This window comes from Diceros bicornis, chromosome 3 (assembly GCF_020826845.1).
Source record: "Diceros bicornis minor isolate mBicDic1 chromosome 3, mDicBic1.mat.cur, whole genome shotgun sequence".
Classification (NCBI taxonomy): Eukaryota; Metazoa; Chordata; class Mammalia; order Perissodactyla; family Rhinocerotidae; genus Diceros; species Diceros bicornis.
The window spans coordinates 82,700,793-82,719,170 of NC_080742.1; the positions used below are offsets into that span (position 1 = coordinate 82,700,793).

At 39.3% G+C, this 18,378-nt stretch overlaps 1 long non-coding RNA gene across 1 annotated transcript in view; it reads right to left on the reverse strand.

Annotated features, from left to right (window-relative positions):
• Positions 1 to 1,971: 1,971 nt before the first annotated feature.
• Positions 1,972 to 18,378, reverse strand: part of LOC131397466 (uncharacterized) — a 41,387-nt gene continuing 24,980 nt past the window's right edge. Inside the window, exons 2-3 of the long non-coding RNA XR_009216768.1 lie at positions 6,570 to 6,631; positions 1,972 to 2,106 (exon numbers count right to left, since the gene is read on the reverse strand). This is a non-coding gene — a long non-coding RNA (uncharacterized LOC131397466). The remainder of the gene's footprint in view (positions 2,107 to 6,569; positions 6,632 to 18,378) is intronic.

Here is an 18,378-nt window from a genome sequence, read left to right on the forward strand (position 1 = left end):
CTCATTAAAAAAAAAATTCATAGAGGAATGTGTAGCCCATGAAAGAAAAGCCCTTGCTTTAGGCAATTTGACTTCCTTTGATCTCAGGCAAGTTTCTGTACCCTCCAAACTCCATCACTTCCTCCCTCCTGTCTGAGTTTGTAAAAGTCTTTGGAAGTTAGTTACTCCACTTTCCCGTACTTCTCCTGGGAATTCCTGCATATCTGCTTCCTCGGTAACTTGCCTCTTGACCACGCTGTTCTCAGTCAGCTGCGTCTTTGGCTTCTCCACTCCCCAAAGGGTAGAGGAGTTCTAGAAACTTTTTCATTCCTTACTCAGTGGATTTGACATTTCTGCCAACTGAGAGCTCACCTCAAATCATCCGCTTTACTCATTCCTGCTGACCCTCTGATTTAACTCCCATGAGGCTCATTAGCTCTGGAGCCAAAGTTTGCAGTGGCTTCCCCAACTCCCAGCTGTTTGCTGTGGAAAGATTGACAGCTGCTTTGAACACTGCTGACTACTCTCGTTGCCTCTTGAGTCTTAAGACATCTTTGCAGGCCAACCTACCTATCAGGTGATTTCTTTCTTTGTCAGCTATGATAATAGATATTGTTTATGTTTTTCTAACTATTTATTACAGAAAATTTCAAACACAGACAGAATAAGACAGAATAGTTTATTGAATGTAATTTACAGATCACTTAGCTTTAGTTATTTTATGGCCAATATTATTTCATCTGTACTTCCTTACTTTTCACTTCTCCTTCTAAATATTTTGAAGGAAAGCCCAAACATCATACCTCTTTATCTGTAAATATATCAGTATATATCTCTATAAGATAAGAATTCTTAATACCACATCACACCTAAAAATTCACAAAAAATTGTCAAAGTCATTCAATGTCAAATAATAGTGGTGGTTCTTGTTCAGAAAAACTTCAATTTCAGCATTGAACTAAAAAAAAATCATAATTAAACTGTACCCCTAAGCCATCGAACTGCCGTTTGGTAGGGCAAGTCAGGATATTCAGCTTCTATTGTTGACAAAGGTTCACAGAGTTGAAGATGCTTAAGTCCACAAAAGTGAATAAAGTTCATTTTTGACACTATTGATTCAATAACACATGATAGATTCAAATATTTTCTGTAAAGTGTCTGCTGATGAATAATGCAATGAATAATCACAGGCTTTACCATCTTACTTTTTCATAAGCTTTGTAAATTTGCCCAATTAAGCCTTTTTCTGCTCCAGACAATTTTTATCACCATGATCTGTAACACATCCTCGGAGATTCCACTTCAGGTTGTACTGCAGTAAAACTTTTCTCAACTTCTTTGAAAATATTCTCACTTGGAGTGGTTCTACACAGACTATTCGTAGAATCCAATTCTTCAGTCACCTCATACTTGGCATTGACACCTTAAGTAAACAACAACTGAGCAGCAATCAGTGGCATCTGTCAACTCATCAAGATACAAGAAAAAATACTCAAAGCCATTAGCCTTGTTTTTTTTAATTAACTATTGATATTGCTCCCATGGTTCTCAACCCTTTAACCACTTGTTCTTACCAAGGCTGATCATCTTAAACAGGTTTATTTTCTCTGGACACATTTCTTCAGCTTCTGTAGTCAAACACAGTTTAACTAACTTGTCATTGGTAAGTGGCTTTTCTTGCTTGCTAACAAATGAGCCACTTGGAAGCTTACTTTGGTTGCAGTCTCATTTACATTTTTAATTCTTGTGAAAAAATTCTGCCTGAATGAGATAGCTCATTTCAAATTTCCTAATTTTTCTGACTGTTGCTTTCCTGTGAGTTTGGAATATTATGATGCTCAATCTGGTAATGTTGACATATATTATGTTATTTTAGCATAGTGTCAGTGCATCATAGATATAATTCAATAAACAAATTAACCACACTCCATGGTGACTTAAAAGTGCAACATTTGGGGGCCGGCACGGTGGCGCAAGTGGTGAAGTGCGCGCGCTCCACTGTGGCGGCCCAGGGTTCGCCGGTTCGGATCCTGGGCGTGCACCGACGCACTGCTTGTCAAGCCATGCTGTGGTGGCGTCCAATATAAAGTGGAGGAAGGTGGGCGTTGATGTTAGCCCAGGGCCAGTCTTCCTCAGCAAAAAAAAAAGAGGAGGATTGGCAGATGTTAGCTCAGGGCTGATCTTCCTCACAAAAAGAAAGAAAAAAGTGCAACATTTGAAGTCCATTTTTCTTATTTTGACACGAAGGATATGCACTGGTAATAAAATAAAATGAAATAAAAAATCATGGTACCACACTGTGCTTGGCACTCGAAACACTATTTTGAGTGTGTTATGACCCCAAGATAGTAAGTTGAAAGCAACAGAGCATCTTGCAGTGATTTGTGTCACCCTCAACCACTTAAAGGAGGCAGGAGTGATGCTCCCCGTAGTAACCCACTCAGTTCACCAGTCTGATCCTTGCTTAAAGTAAATAGATCGCAATGATGATGATGGACCTTGATTACCTGGACATTCTGGTCACTGGTTCACTATACTGATGACACCATGCCAGTGGGACCTGGTAGCAGAAATTGGCTGGAGCTTTGAATGCTTAAGTAAGAAATGTACACCTCAGTTGATAGGAAATAAACCGTACAAAGATTTAGGGATCTGACATATCTGTGGAATTTTTAAACGTATAGGGTTCTAGACCATGGGTTGGCAAACTATGGCCTATGGGCCAAATCTGGCCTACTGCCTGTTTTGGCGCAGGGATGGGGATTAGGGAGGACTTTTAGGGATTTCCACTTAGACTTTCCTGCCGTAAAGATTTACTCCACAAAGAACCAATGTGAGGGTTCTTCCAGTTGCTAAGTATTCCACAGCCTTCTGACTTGGGCTGGGACTGCATTTATCACTTGGCCTCTAAACATCCCCACTGTAATAAGGAGGCTAACGCTATTTGAGTCACTTGGTATCCATGTCAACTTATCCACAGCTCTCAAAATACCTGCATATTCAATTTCCCCAGTGTACAGTTAATCTGGTGAATGTCTGTAGGTCCCTTTGAGGAAGGATTGTTAATAGCTACTATAACTGTTTGCTATGGTGTTTCAGGGGGACATGGATCTTTAATCACTGGATTCTGAATTTGAAAGCTACCTCAATTCTTAAAACTAGATAAGAGACTATGATTTGCCAGTGTGGTACTGACCCACTCAAGATCTTTTTTGGATATATAAATCAAGCAATGCCTTCATTGCCTGCCCATATATCATTCTCCAGGGATATCATGGTTTATTAGTCTTTGCTACAGATTCATGAGGATCAAGATCTCCTAATTGTCACTCTGGCCTTAGATACCCATTAGGATAATTGCATCAACTTGTCTTCCTTTAGGCTTATCATGGCAATTAACACAGCCAACTAATTCTACCAATCCTACCTCTGCTCTGACATTTTTATGCTGTCAACTGGCTTCTTCTATTCCAGAATCCTATCATCCCCATTGACACCAGGGAGCCCAGTTTCCCATCAGATCTCCAACTGTCAACCTGGTCTACAGAAGCTAGGCAACTTCGAGTTTGTCAAGATGCCAGTATCTCCCTCATGAAGTGTCCCTCCCTGCTTTAGTGAAGAGAATGTCCTCTAGGTCTTCCTGGGAAACATAGTCCTCGGGTGGTTCTCCTGTGTTGCACAGTAACACAGTCAGTTCTAACATGCCTATCTTTCTGAGCCTTTGACCCCTTCCTAAGCCAAAGAATTTCCAGCATCTCCACTTCATTTACAGTAGGCATAATTTTTTCCAAGCTTTAGTGAAATACTACAGAGTTTATTAGGAGTGGCTCTAGGTGTCCTTGTGAGGACAAGCTGAAGGAGGAGATAGGAAAAAGCAAGGAGAGTGAAAGAACAGACTACATGTCTTTTTCCCACTGGTAAGTCCTCAAACCAAAAATCAGTTCTGAGCTGAGGGAGGGGTAACATTGTGAAATGGATGACAAGTTGAAGTTTTTAGCTGGATAGTATGTTTCAATACCTGAAAAATCAGATTGTTTTAATACCCAAGAGTGAATGGAAAGCAAATGGAGAGCCATTGGATTTGCCTATGATATCTCCAAGGGACAGGGAAAGGCAAGCCAACAGTGTTTGTTTGCTTGTTTTTTGTGAGAAAGATTGACCCTGAGCTAACATCTATTGCCAATCTTCCTCTTTTTGCTTCAGGAAGATTGTCCCTGAGCTGTGTCAGTCTTCCTCTATTTTGTAGGTGGGGTGCCACCACAGCATGGCTTGATAAGCAGTATGTAGGTCCGTGCCTGGGATCCAAGCCCGCGAACCCTGGGCCGCTGAAGCAGAGCATGGGAACTTAACCACTATGCCACTGGGCCGGCCCCAAGAGCCAACAGTATTTTTGAAGGCAAATGTAGAAGAAAAATAGAGTTGTTTCCTCTAGTACACTACCAATTATAGATGACTCAAATAACCAGTTGCACAAGTGTTGAAGTGCAAAATGGTGTTGCTGCCTTCTAGTCCTTTGAGTTGTTTTTTTTCCATTTAGGAAATGGTTACAATGAGCCATTATGCAATGTGAAACCACTAGGCATTCTGTCTTTATAAACACAGGGAACAAAATATGTTAAGTCTGCATACCATAATATGTGAACTGACCTCAGAGACTGAGAAGTAGCAACATAAGTGCCATACAAAAGTCTTAGCCATGTGCTATGGAGCTCAATGAAGGAAAAATCTCACCTATGGGGTGGTGGTTGCTGGTCAAAGAAGGTTTCATGAAGGAGATGATATTTAAAAGGAATTTGAAATGCTGAGTATGATTTTGAAAGATACAGCGAAAGAAGTCTTTCCAAGTAGAAGGAACAGCAGGGAAAGGCATGGCAGTGTGATACTAATGATGAGAAATTCTGTTTAGATGAAACAAAGAACCCATATAGGGATGTAATAGAAAACAAAGCCTGAAAAACATATCTGGCTGTATCTGGAGAGTCCTGGACACCAGGGAGCAGAATTTATATTTCATATGGAGGCATAGGAGTGATTGATTGAAATTCAAATACTTTCCTTAGTATTTTTCAAATAATTTCTTGAATGTGATCTTCAAGCTTTTGTTTATAAACTGAATCTCAAGATAGAGTTAGTGGGAGTAAGACTCTGCTAAGGAACCAGTGGGCAGGGACTTGCTGAAGCAGAGCAGCAACTAGGGAGGTAGCTATACCTTACTACTCAAATGGGAGTGACTTGGAAACAGAGAAAGCCCCAAAGTCATTGTTCTGTCTACCACCCAGCAATAGCTGAGGTGGAAGGAGGCAGGTGCCTGTTCTCAGGCACCACTTCTGGATTTGGTAGCTTCCAATAAATTCCTTTCTTCAAAGTCCACCTACCAGCCTGCCCCTATGTGACCCCAGTCTGAGTACAGGAAGTGAGTGGTACACCACTGTGTCAGACCCTGGGGAAAAAGGGCCCTTTCCCTCTGAAGTTGATTGCTTAATCTTCAAATTAATACTGGAGTCCAGTATCAAAACACTGTGTTTACATTAACAAGCATATACTTTCCCCTCACTTGATGTTCAAAAGGAAGAGATTTATTAGAATGCTGCTAAGGTGTTAGAAACACTTCAGTAACTGTCTCAGAGAGTTAGTGTAGGGAGGTAATGTAACAACACATGTAAAGGTTTTATCACCTCCTGTTACAGAGTCGATACCCAATATTAAGTTCTATTTTTGTCATTTCTCTATAGAAGAGAGGGGTACAGAGTAAGTAATTTATCTCTTACAATCTCCCTCCTTGAACCCCCCTGCTCAGCCCAGATAATTGAAGACACATGATATCCCTCACTAGATTCCCCATTCCTCCAGACATTCTTCATATAAGTTGGTTTCAGCCTTGCACCTTCTCATCCCATTCTTCTAGACTCCTACAGTTTGATGCTGTTCCTCTATGATGCAGTACTTGGAACAGTACTCTGTTCCCCAGGCTGATTAGTGAAGGAGAAACAAAAGGGTTCCTTAACCTTGGCCTGGATACTGAAATTTTGTTTTTCCAGGCTAAGATTTCTTTAGGGTTTTGTTTCGCTCTGTCTTGTTTTGTTTTGTTTTATTAAGCAGCCACAACTTGCTGTTGACTCATATTTAGCTTCCAGCCAATGGAAACCCCTGAGCCTTTTTTTCTTTCCGTGTGATGGTGTTAAACCATCTCTCCCCACCCAGATCTTGGACAGTTGTTTGTTTCTTTAGACTTGAGTAAAGAACTTCTCATGTCTGTTAAATTCCATCTTGTTAGATTAATTTTCTCCATTCCAGCCTTTAGCACATTAACTATCCTGTCCCATCCCCACCCCATAAGAACCAGATTAGATTGATTTTCCAATGATGTCCTTAATTGAAAGCACTGCTGAAAAGTGTAAATAGGACAGGAGGCAGCACAAAGTCCTGTAACCTGGAGAGGCCACAAGAGGCCTACTAACAGGTTGAAAGGAAATTCAGTAAGTACTACTCTTTGGGTATAGTCATTCAACTGGATATGAAATTACCTAATTGATCTAGAATCTGGTTCACATAATTACACGTTTCCTAAAATAAATCCTGAGGGGACTTACCAAGTGCCTTGTCCACACGCACAGTTTATGCTGCATTCACTCCATCTTCTAGTCTAGAAACTCTATGAAAAATAGAAATAAATCTACTGTGAAATGGCTTAATCTTTGTGAATATTGTATTTATCACTACCTGGGGTGCACTTCCCCTCTCTATCCCCCTTCCCTAAAAAAACTGGCTTCTAAAATGTACCCCATTTTTCATAGAGGCAGTGAAGCACTTAGATTAAGCGTATGAAGAGTATGAAGCCCAGTCTTGAATCCTGGCTCCCCCAATTACTGGCTGTGTGGACTTGGGCAATCTGTCTCACCAATCTGCCTCAGGTTCTTTATCAGTAAAATGGGGACAATAATAGAACCCATATCATAGGGTTGGTATGAGGATTGAATAACTTAAGATTTGTAAAGTGTTTAGAATCCATTCTGGCACATTAGTAAGCAATATAGAAATTCCTGTTAAATAAATAAGTGAAAAAAATAAATCCAGTGCATTGGTATACAGATATGAGACCAAGGCTCAAAACATGAAATCATGGATACTCCTCTAGCAGCAGAGTACAGCAACACAAAACACCATAGCAAGCTGTAAGCTGTAGTTTTCTTAACAAAAATAACCCACAAGCCATGTAACTGACCAGGGGTAGAGTCTCTGTAAACTTTCCAACATTTTAGACTCAAAATTTTTTCAGGAGAATATATTGCATCTCCAGAACTTATGATTTCTTATTACAGTCCTGTATTCATATGTGTTTTACATTAAAGAACATATGCTTTCCTCTTCCAGATCATTTTAAATACTTTAATTAGTATTAGATAATTAAATAATTTAATACTTTTTTATTACTTTCCTTTTTGCCAGAAAAAAATCCATATAAAATTGGGATACTTCTTAAGTTCCTGTGCATTTTATAGTCTATTTTTTTAGATCAAGGTGAAATTCACATAACATAAAATTCACCATTTTAAAGTGAACAATTCGGTAGCATTTAGTACATTCATAATGTTGTGCAACGATCACCTCTGTCTAGTTCCAAAACAGTTTCATCACCCCAGAAGGAAACCCTATAACCATTTCCTCTTCTCCCAGGCCCTGACAATCACCAATCTGCTTTCTGTCTCTATGGATTTACCTATTCTGGAAATTTCATATAAATGGAATCATATAATATGTGGCCATTTGTGTCTGGCTTCTTTCACTTAGCATAATGTTTTTGAGGTAAATTCACATTGTAGCATGTATCCGTACCTCATTAACTTTTATGGTTGAATAATATTCCATTATATGGATCTGCCACAATTTGTTTATCCATTCATCCACTGGTGGACATTTGAATTGTTTCCATCTTTTGGCTATTGTGGCAGTGCTGCTATGACCATGCATGCACGTGTATTTGTTTGAGTACCTGTTTCCAGTTCTTCTGGGTATATAACTATGAGTGGAATTGCTGGTTCATATATTAATTCCATGTTTAATTTTCTGAGGAAACACCAAACTGTTTCCCACAGTGGCTGCACCATTTTACATTCCCACCAGCATTATGAGAGGGTTCCAATTTCTCCACATCCTCACCAACATTTATTATTTTACATTTTTTAATTATAGACATCTTCATAGGTGTGAAGTGGTATCTCATTGTGGTTTTGGTTTGCATTTCCTTAATGACTAATGATGTTGAGCATCTTTTCGTGTGCTTGTTGTCCTTTTGTATATCTTCTTTGGAGAACTGTCCATTCAAGTCCTTTGCCTATTTTTCTAACTGGGTTGTCTTTTTGTTGTTGAGTTGTAAAAGTTCTTTAAATATTCTGGATACCAGACTCTTATCATTCTTATGATTTGCAAATAATTTCTCCCATTCTGTGGGTTGTCTTTTCACTGATAACATCCTTTGATTTCACTGATAATGTCCTTTGATTTCACTGATAATGTCCTTTGATGCACAAAAGTTTAAAAATTTTATGAAGTCTAATTTAATTTTTCTTTTATTTCTTATGTTTTTGGTATATCTAAAAATTTCTAGCCAATATAAACTCATGAAGATTTATATCTATATTTTATTCTAAATTTTTATGGATTTAACTCTTATATTTAGATTGTTGATCCAGTTTAAGTGTATTTTTTGTATATGGTGTGAGGTAGAGGTCCAACTTCATTCCTTTGAATGTGGATAGCCAGTTGTTCCAGTACCACTTGTTGAAAAGATTATTCTTTCCACATTGAATGATCTTGTCTAAAATTAATTGGCCATAGATGGGTTTATTTATGGACTCTCAATTCTATTCCATTGGTCTACATGTGTGCCTTTATGCCAATAACACATTGTTTTGATTACTGTAGCTTTGTAGTAAGTCTTGAAGTTCGGAAATGTGTCTCTCCGATTCTATTCTTTTTTTTCAATATGGCTTTGGTTATTTGGAGCCCCTGTAATTCCAAATGAATTTGAGGATCAGAGTTTCCATTTATGTAAAAATGGTCATTGAAATTTTGATAGAGATTGCATTGAATCTGTAGATTGCTTTGGGTAGTATTGTCATCTCAACAATGTTAAGTCATTCAATCCATGGACATTTATGTAGGCCTTCTTTAATTTTTTTTCAGAAATGTTTTGTAGTTTTTAGTGTGCAAGTTTTTAACTTCCTTGGTTAAATTTGTTCCTAGGTAGTTTATTCTTTTGGATGCTATTGTAAGTGAAATTGTTTTCTTAATTTTCTTTTCAGATTGTTCATTGCTGATGTATAGAAACATAAATTTTTTTTATTTTTGGTGAGGAATATTGGCCTTGAGCTAACATCTGTTGCCAATCTTCCTCTTTTTGCTTGAGGAAGATTGTCCCCAACCTAACATCCATGCCAATCTTCCTCCATTTTGTATATGGGATGCTACCACAGCATGGCCTGACAAGCGGTGCCTATGTCCGCACACGGGATCCGAACCCATGAACTCCCGGCCGCCCAAGAGGAGCGTGTGAACCCAACCACTACGCCACCGGGCCAGCCCTGAAATGTAACTCATTTTTGTGTGTTGATGTTGCACCCTGAAACTTTGCATCATTTATTAGATCTGGTAGTTTTTGGGGGATTCTTTGGGATTTTCTATGTATTAGATCTTGCCCTCTGCTAATGGAGATAGTTTTATTTCATCCTTTCCAATTCAGATTCTTTTTATTTCTTTTTCTTGCCTAACTGCTCTGGCTAGAACTTTCAGTAAAATGTTGAATAGCAGTGGTGAAAGTGGGCATCTTTATCTTGTTCCTGATCTTAGGAAGAAAGCTTTCAGTTTTTCACTATTGTTGGTTTTTCAGCAATGCCCTTTACCATATTAAAGAAGTTTCTTTCTATTCCTTGTTTTCTAGTGTTTTTATCATGAAAGGGTCTTGGATTTTGCCAAATGCTTTTTCTGCATCAATTGAGATAATCATGTGACTCTCACCCTTTATTCTATTAATATGGTGTCTTATATTGATTGATTTTCTTATGTTGAACCACTCTTGCATTCCTGGGATAAATCCTAATTGGTCAGGGAGTAGAATCCTTTTAATATGCAGTTGGATTCAGTTTCCTAGCACTTTGTTGAAGATTTTTGCATCTATATTCACAAATCATATTGGCCTGTAGTTTTTTTTCTTGTGGTGTCTTTGACTGTCTTTGGTATCAGAGTAATACTGGCCTCATAGAATGAGTTAGGAAGTGTTCACTCCTCTTCTATTTTTTGCAAGAGTTTGAGAAGGATTGGTGTTCATTCTTCTTTAAATGTTTGGTAGAAGTCACCAGTAAGCCATCTGGTTTTGTACTTTTCTTTTGCGGGAGGTTTTTTTGTCTTTGTCTTTAATTACTGATTCAATCTGTTTACCTATTCATAGGTCTGTTTTGTTCTTTTTTTCTATTGAAGTCACACTGGTTTATAACATTATATAAATTTCAAGTGTACATCATTATATTTTAACTTCTGTATAGACTACATCATGTTCCTCACCAAAAGTCTAGTTGCCATCTGTCACCATATACATGTGCCTCTTTACCTCTTTTTCCCTCCTCCTTCCCCCCTTCCCCTCTGGTAACCACCAATCTGGTCTCCGTATCTATGTGTTTCTTTATCTTGTACATATGAGTGAAGTCACATGGTAGTTGTCTTTCTCTGTCTGACTTATTTCACTTAGCATAATACTCTCAAGGTCCACCCATTTTGTCACAAATGGCAAGATTTTGTCTCTTTTTATGGTTGAGTAGTATTCCATTATATATATATACCACATCTTTACCCATTGATGGACACTTAGGTTGCTTCCAAGTCTTAGCTATTGTGAATAATGCTGCAATAACATAGGGGTGCATATACCTTTTCAAATTAGTGTTTTCATGTTCTTTAGATAAATACCCAGAAGTGGAATAGCTGGATCATATGGTATTTCTATTTTTAATTTTTTGAGGAATCTCTATACTCTTCTCCATAGTGGCTGCACCAATTTAAGTTTCTATTTCTTTTTGAGTAAGTTTTGGTAATTTATGTATGTTATGTAAATCTTTTATTTCATAATTATGTTAACAGTAGCAGTTTATTGTATGGATTTTTCTACCTTATGAAAATGTAAAGGGTTAGGATTGAAGAGCTTAGCTTACTTTCTTCAAACTCTAAATCCCTAATATAATTTATACACTATAAATATAATTTAATTTAATACACTATAATCTTGCTGTGATGGTTAATTTTATGTGTCAACTTGGGTGGGCCACAGTGCCCAGATATTTGGACAAACATTATTCTAGATGTTTCTATGAAGGTGTTTTCTGGATAAGATTAACACTTAAATTGGTGGACTTTGAGTAAAACATATTTCCCTCCATAATGTGGGTGGGCCTCAGCTAATCAGTTGAATGCCTTATAGGAAAAGACTGACCTCTCCTTAGCAAGAAGGAATTCTGCCAGCCATACTGCCTTCATGCCTAAACTACAACTATTTCCAGAGTTCCCAGCCTGCTGGCCTACCCCATCAGATTTTAGATTCACCAAGCCTCCATACTCATGTGAGCCAATTCCTTAAAATAAATCTCTATACACATATATCTTGTTGTTTCTTTTTCTCTGGAAAAGTGACTAATATACTTTCTATGTAGTAATATTCTCTGAAACCAAAATATTTCCTTTAGCCCTGTGATTTGTAATTAGTTTCCAGTGTAAGATTTTATTGCATATCCAGAATTTATTCTCTCCTATTGAGTTCCATCATTCATTCATTTATTCACTAATTTGAGAAACATTTTTTGAACATCTACAATGTATCAGGTACTGAGCATAAGGCAGTGAACAAATAATGAAATATATAGCACGTCCAATGGTGATAAATGTTATGGAAAATGATAAAGGGCAGGATGTCGGGGGTGTTTACCATGATACATATAGGGTAGTATGTTAGATACCTTCCATTTGCTTCTCTGGATCTGTTCACCACCTTTCTCTACTCCATTATCTGCCATAGGAGGTTGACCTGTATGGAATACACAATAGGCTCTTTTGCCCTCTGGCTTCCAGGTGGGTTTGGCTAGTGGGACCACTGGCAAGAGATCAGAAGGAAAGAGAAGAGTAGATGTTGGGTATTTATTCTTCTGGCTCCTTTCCTACTGAATTGCAATGGTTTGACTATGTCTTTCTACTCAAGGTTTGTCTAGTAGGATGGCCATCTTGCTACACCTTTCTCTTTTAGGGTTCTAATAGTTGCCCTTGCCTAGTGGTTTTCAACCTTGGGCAATTTTGTCCCCCAGGGGACATTTGGCAATGTGTAGACAATTTCAGTTGTCCCAACTGGGTGAATGCTATTGGCATCTAGTGGGTAGAGGACAAGGATGCTGCTAACATCCTATAATGTGCAGGACAGCCTTCCACAACAAAGAATTATCTGGTCTAAAATGTTGATAGTTCTGAAGTTGAGAAGCCCTGCCTTGCCCCCTGAAGCCTGGGAGTTGGTTACTGGCTCAGAGTTACTGCACCATACCTTGTTGTTTTTCCAAAACCAAACCAACACCTATGTAAATAGTCCCATAATTAAATTCTCCTCAAATTACAAATTTCCTTCTGGAACTAAAAGTGATACAATTGCCAGTCAAGATCCAGTGAATAAAACAGAAATAGGTCTGAATATTTAAAAGAGAGGAATTTAATAGAGAGAATTGGTTACATGGATAATATGGCAAGACCTAAAAGGCCAAATAAGTAACAGTAAAGGAACCCAGAAATCAATAACAGCTGGAAGCCACTACCATCCCTATGCTGGAAGGACAAAGGAAATATATTGTGTTATCAGATCCCAGAGGTTGGAGTTACCTGGAAGAAGCTAGGAGCTAGTTCAAAGGCAACTAGAGCCATAGAGGAGATTTTCTGCTGCCTGGAGATGCAGCCTGAGATAGGAGAAAATATCCTTCCCTCCCTTTTCCCTCCTCCCACTCTCCAATCTCATGTTGGCACTCCCATTGATTGAACTCAACCAGCAGCCAGCTGATATAGAAGTCTGAGAAAAGCAGCATGTAGGAGAAAGCAGAGTGAGGCAAGGGAATGATCTAAGAATACACAGACTCAAATCCAATAAAGAAGACCCTTCCAAATAAGGTGACATTTTGGTAGAGACTTTAAAGAAGTGAAGAGGCAAACCATGCAGATATTTGGAATAAGAATGTTCCAGTTTGCAGGAAAAAAAGTACGAAGGCCCTAGGAAGTGGCATGCTTAGTGTGTTAAGGGGCACATGGAGCCAATGATCCTACAACAGAGAGAATGAACAGGAGAGTGGTAGGAGATGAGATCACAGGGGAAGACAGGCAGCAGATCATATAGGGTTTTATATGACACACTATGGACTGTGGCTTTTGCTCTGAGATGAAGTCATTGGCATGTTTTGAGCAGAGCAGTGACATGATCTGACCATGGTTTAAAAGGATCCTTGTGGTGATGTGAGGAAAAGAGACTTTAATGGAGCAAGAGATGAAGAGAGAGAACAGTTTGGAAATTATCTCAATAATCTAGGCAAGGTAGCTTGGGCAAAGACCCAAGAGGTAGACGAGGAGTGGTAGGATATTGGACATATGTTGAAGATAAAGCCAACATATTTTATTGTTGGGTTATATGTGGATACGAAAGAAAAAAGTGGAGTAAAAAAATGACTTCAGGGGCCAGCCCCATGGCATAGTGGTTAAGTTCGCATGCTCTGCTTTAGTGGCCCAGGTTTGCAGGTTTGGATCCCAGGAGCAGACCTACACCACTCATCAGCCATGCTGTGGCAGCAACCCACATACAAAATAGAGGAGGATTGGCATGGATGTTAGCTCAGGGCTGATCTTCCTCAAGCAAAAAAGGAGGAAGATTGGTGGCAGATGTTAGCTCAGGACGAATCTTCCTCAGCAAAAAAGAAAAAAAAAAAGAAAATGACTTCAACTTGAGAAGTGCAGGTTTAGAGGGGAAATTGGGAGCTCACTTATGGCCACATTAAGTTTGAAATGGATATTAGATATCCATGCAGAGCTGTGGAGGAGGGCTGTTGGATATATGATTCTGGAATTTGGGAGATGTTTGGGCTGGAGATATAAGTATGGGAGTCATTGGCATATAAATAGTATTTTTCTTAGTTTGGGTTCCCCTAGAAGCAGACCCTGACAAGAATTTCAGTGCAAGTAGTTTATTTGGGAGGAGCATCAAAGAATTACCAGTAGTGAAGAGGAGAAGTCAGATATGAAGAGGAAGTAAGTCAATAAAAAGTGCATTATGAAGTAAGTTACCCCTGTTGGCTACTGAAATTTAGTCTCATTGTGGAATTCTGGGAAAGAGTGTAGAATAGGCCTCAAAGGTATCCTAACTGAGGGAACAGAAAGCTAGGATAATTATCCACCAAACTCTCAACTATCTTTGGTTGAGGGCTGCTCTGGGAGCATTAACTCTCCAGCACATTCAGCTTCTCCATAGGAGACCCCTGTGCTCCCTGGGCCAATACAATGCCCCCAGGCAGACAGTCAGAAGCAAAGCTCCCAGTAAGTAATCTTCTGTGTGTAGAGGTGAGTCTTGAAGGGATATAGGGGGGGCATCCACAGCATAAGATGATTTAGCATCACTTCGAGAGTGAGTGAAGTTAGAGAGAGAAGGTGTCCAGTCACCGAATATCCATAGCATTCCAATATTTAGAGGTCAAGGAAATAAGAAGGAACCAGCAAAGGAGACTGAGGAGAGACCGATGAAAAAAAGAAAGTAGAGTCCTGGAAGCCAAGTTAAGAAAGTGCTCCAAGCAGAAGGAAGGGATTAATAACGTCAAATGCTGCAGAAGTATCAAGTAAGGTGAGGATTGAATTTAGCGACTTGAAGGCCACTGATGACCTTGACAGTATTAGTTTGGGAGGTATGGCTCAGCATAGGGAGTGAGTTCAAAGGAGAAAAGAAATTGGAGTCAGCCTGTGTAGACAACTTTTTCAAATAGCTTGTAGAGAATTCAATTTCTCTTTGTAGAGAAATTGAATGGTAGCTGGAGGAAGATGCAGGGGTCAAAATAGAGGGGTGTGTGTACGCATGCATGCGTGCACACATGTTTGAGATGGGAAATGTTGCAGCATGTTTGTATGTTGATAGAACTGATCCTGTCAAGAGGGAAAAACTGATGATGCAGGAGAAAGAGGGAAAATTACAGAAGTGATAGTCTTAGTAAATGTAAGGCAATGGGATCCTGGGTACAACCAGAGGAGAGTCCCTTGGGTGCACAGACGTTCATCGATAGTAACAGAGAGGAGGTAGAAGGTATGGCCATAGATGTAGACAGGTGGTGGAGTGTGAGGAAATTCGCTTCTGAATTACAATATTTTTCACAGAAGCGAGGAAGCCAGCTGATATTTGAGGATTGGGGAGGAGCTGTTATAGGATTGAGGAGAGAGAAGAAGGTGTGAAATAGTCATTCAAGATTGAGAATAGATGAGAGAAATGGAGAAGAATGACCCAGTAGCACCAAAGGCCTACTTGAGCTTAGTGGTCATAAATTTAAAGTGAGAGCAGTCAGCATGGTTTCTTCAGCCATGTTCAGCTGCCTTGGTGCAGCACCGGTGTAGGGGAGATTAGATTTAAATAAGATGGGCATGCTTTTTTTACAACCCCTAAAACGTAATTTTGCTTCAGGAAGACATTACATAGTAGTTAGTCAAGAAATAAAAATGTGGGCCGGCCCCGTGGCTTAGCGGTTAAGTGCGTGCACTCTGCTGCTGGTGGCCCGGGTTCGGATCCCGGGCGCGCACCAACGCACCACTTCTCCGGCCATGCTGAGGCCACGTCCCACATACAGCAACTAGGAGGATGTGCAGCTATGACATACAACTATCTACTGGGGCTTTGGAGGGAAAAAAATAAATAAATAAAAATCTAAAAAAAAAAAATTAAAAAAAAAAAAGAAATAAAAATGTCTTGGGAAAATCATCCTGAATTCCAAGTGTCTTGAGAATATGTTATAAGCAAAGAGAAAAAAGCAAAGCAGAGGTTGCTTTACTCAACCCATTTTGAAAGTGTTGCTCTGCAAAAACTGATCTGGGATTTAGCAGGAAAAAATAAATTAACCCCTTTACCCTCAATAGACGCTACGAACTGGCTTTCCTCTCTGAGTCTCTTGACTCTGGTGGACCTTGTATCCACTGATTAGTTAAGGAATCAGAACCTTACATGACATTTAACTATTAGAGTTATAAATAATCTGTTCCAGTTTATAAGAGGCTGAGTATATTACAACCACTGGGATTATAAAAATCCCCACATTTCTCTAGTAAAAATGTCTCACTCTGGAATTTTTGCAGGTAGAGCTCACATCCTTTGATGAGGCTCTGGTCAAAGATTATAGTAAGAAAACTCTTGGAGACCTGGAACTGGATAATTTGAACCTTTATTTTACTCCTGGCTGATGAGAGTTAAGACACTCAGTCTGTCTGTCCCAGTACTCAGTTTCTGGACAAGGTTAAACAGCCCATTAACAGTTGCTCAGAAGACATCCATAGCACTAACCCACAGGATTTGGAATGAAAAGGGGGGCATGATGGGTTAAATAGCATCCCTGCAAAAAATATGTCCAAGTCCTAACTCCTGGAACCTATGAACATGATCTTGTTTGAAAATAGGATCGTTGCAGATATAATTAAGGATCTTGGGATGAGATCATTCTGGATTTAAGGTGGGTCATAAATCCAACGACTGATATCCTTATGAGAGAGGGGAAAGGGGATTTGAGACGCACAGAGCCACAGAGAAGAAGGCAATGTGAAGATGGAGGCAGAGATTGGAGTGCTGTGTCTACAAGTGCCAAGAATTGCTGGCAACCACCAGAAGCTAAAAAGAGGCATAAAACAGATTCTCCGTCAGAATCTCCAGAAGGAACCAACCTTGGTGACACCTTGATTTCAGACTTCTGGTCTACTGAACTGTGAGAGAATAAATTTCTGCCACTTGGTCATTTGTTATGGCGGTCCTAGGAAACTGATGCAGGGAGTGAACCCATATTTTAGTAAAGTAAAAGGTATGTGGCCAGGAAAACAACAATGAAGCATTCCTGAGACTAGCCAAGGAGGCTGGGACCACTTGTAGTTCCTAAAACCTTGGTGTGTTCCCCTTAGGTTCCCTCTAGAAGAATATGGCTCCTTCTCCAGAAATCATGTTTCCTGATAGTGTGGAAATCCTGCAGGTATTTTGAGTCCATTGTCCCATTTCCACAAAGGTGTTTACAAATATTTTGCTCCCCAATAAGTCCGACCATTATGATTTAATCAGCCTGATTCTGCAGTCCTGAAATTTCTGCTTGCAGCAGGTCTGAACTGAGAAGTCTGTACTTGAGGAGGGCAGCCTCCCAGACACATGTCTCTCCCTGGATCCCTGACTTGTCTCATCTGGAATGAGAGGAAATCACAGCCAACACCGCACTTGGATGTATTGGTGCTTTTATTCATTCTGTTCTCTGCCTTAAGTGCTCTTACTCCACTTACGGAGCCCCCGCTTATCCTTTGAGATTTGCCCAAAGGCCTTCTGCTCTGTGAAGGCCTCCCTGGAACCACAGAATCAATTGTTTTCTTCTATGTTCCCATAGAACTTGTGCACCTCTGTTAAAAGACTTACAAAATTTTATTATAGCTTATTTTTTACCTATTTGTCTTACTTGAAAGTAACACTCCAGAGGAAGTATTATTCATGTCTGAGTCATCAGCACTTGGTCCAAAACCTAGCTAAATAAATGCTTTTTGCATCAACTAAGGAAAGCAGTACCTTAGAAAATCTACAGCAACCAAATTCAAAGTTTGTCAAAAACACACAACTGCTATTATTTAACTTCATCTTTTTTGGATTTTAAGCCATTAGAATTTGGCAAAGGAATAAAGTAACATAGAAATTAGTGTGTCCTATCTGAGTAAAGAGTTCAGAGCAGAATTATGGAGGTAAGTAAGTGTTTGCTGCTTTGCCATTATGATCAGAGGAGAACTTATTTCCTGGAGATGGAAAGGGCATTGTCACCCCCAGGACTGCAAGCTTCTTGAATATTGGATTAGAGCTTAGAAAGGCTGTCCAGAGTTAACCACTGAAGAAGCACACTGAGCCATAATTCCTTCATCTGGTCACTGCAGAAAGCTGAAGTATTTAAAGCAGATGGAGTTCAATGTGTTGTTATCATTCCATGGTCTATCCAAATGCCTCCATTCTGTTCAGTTTGGAGTTATACCTAGAGTTTTGTGTATTTGAAAATATTCAGGATGAATCCTGAGTTGTAATAAAAATATAGACTGTGCTTTAAGCTTATATATGAATATGCTCCATAGAAAAGATGAAAACAT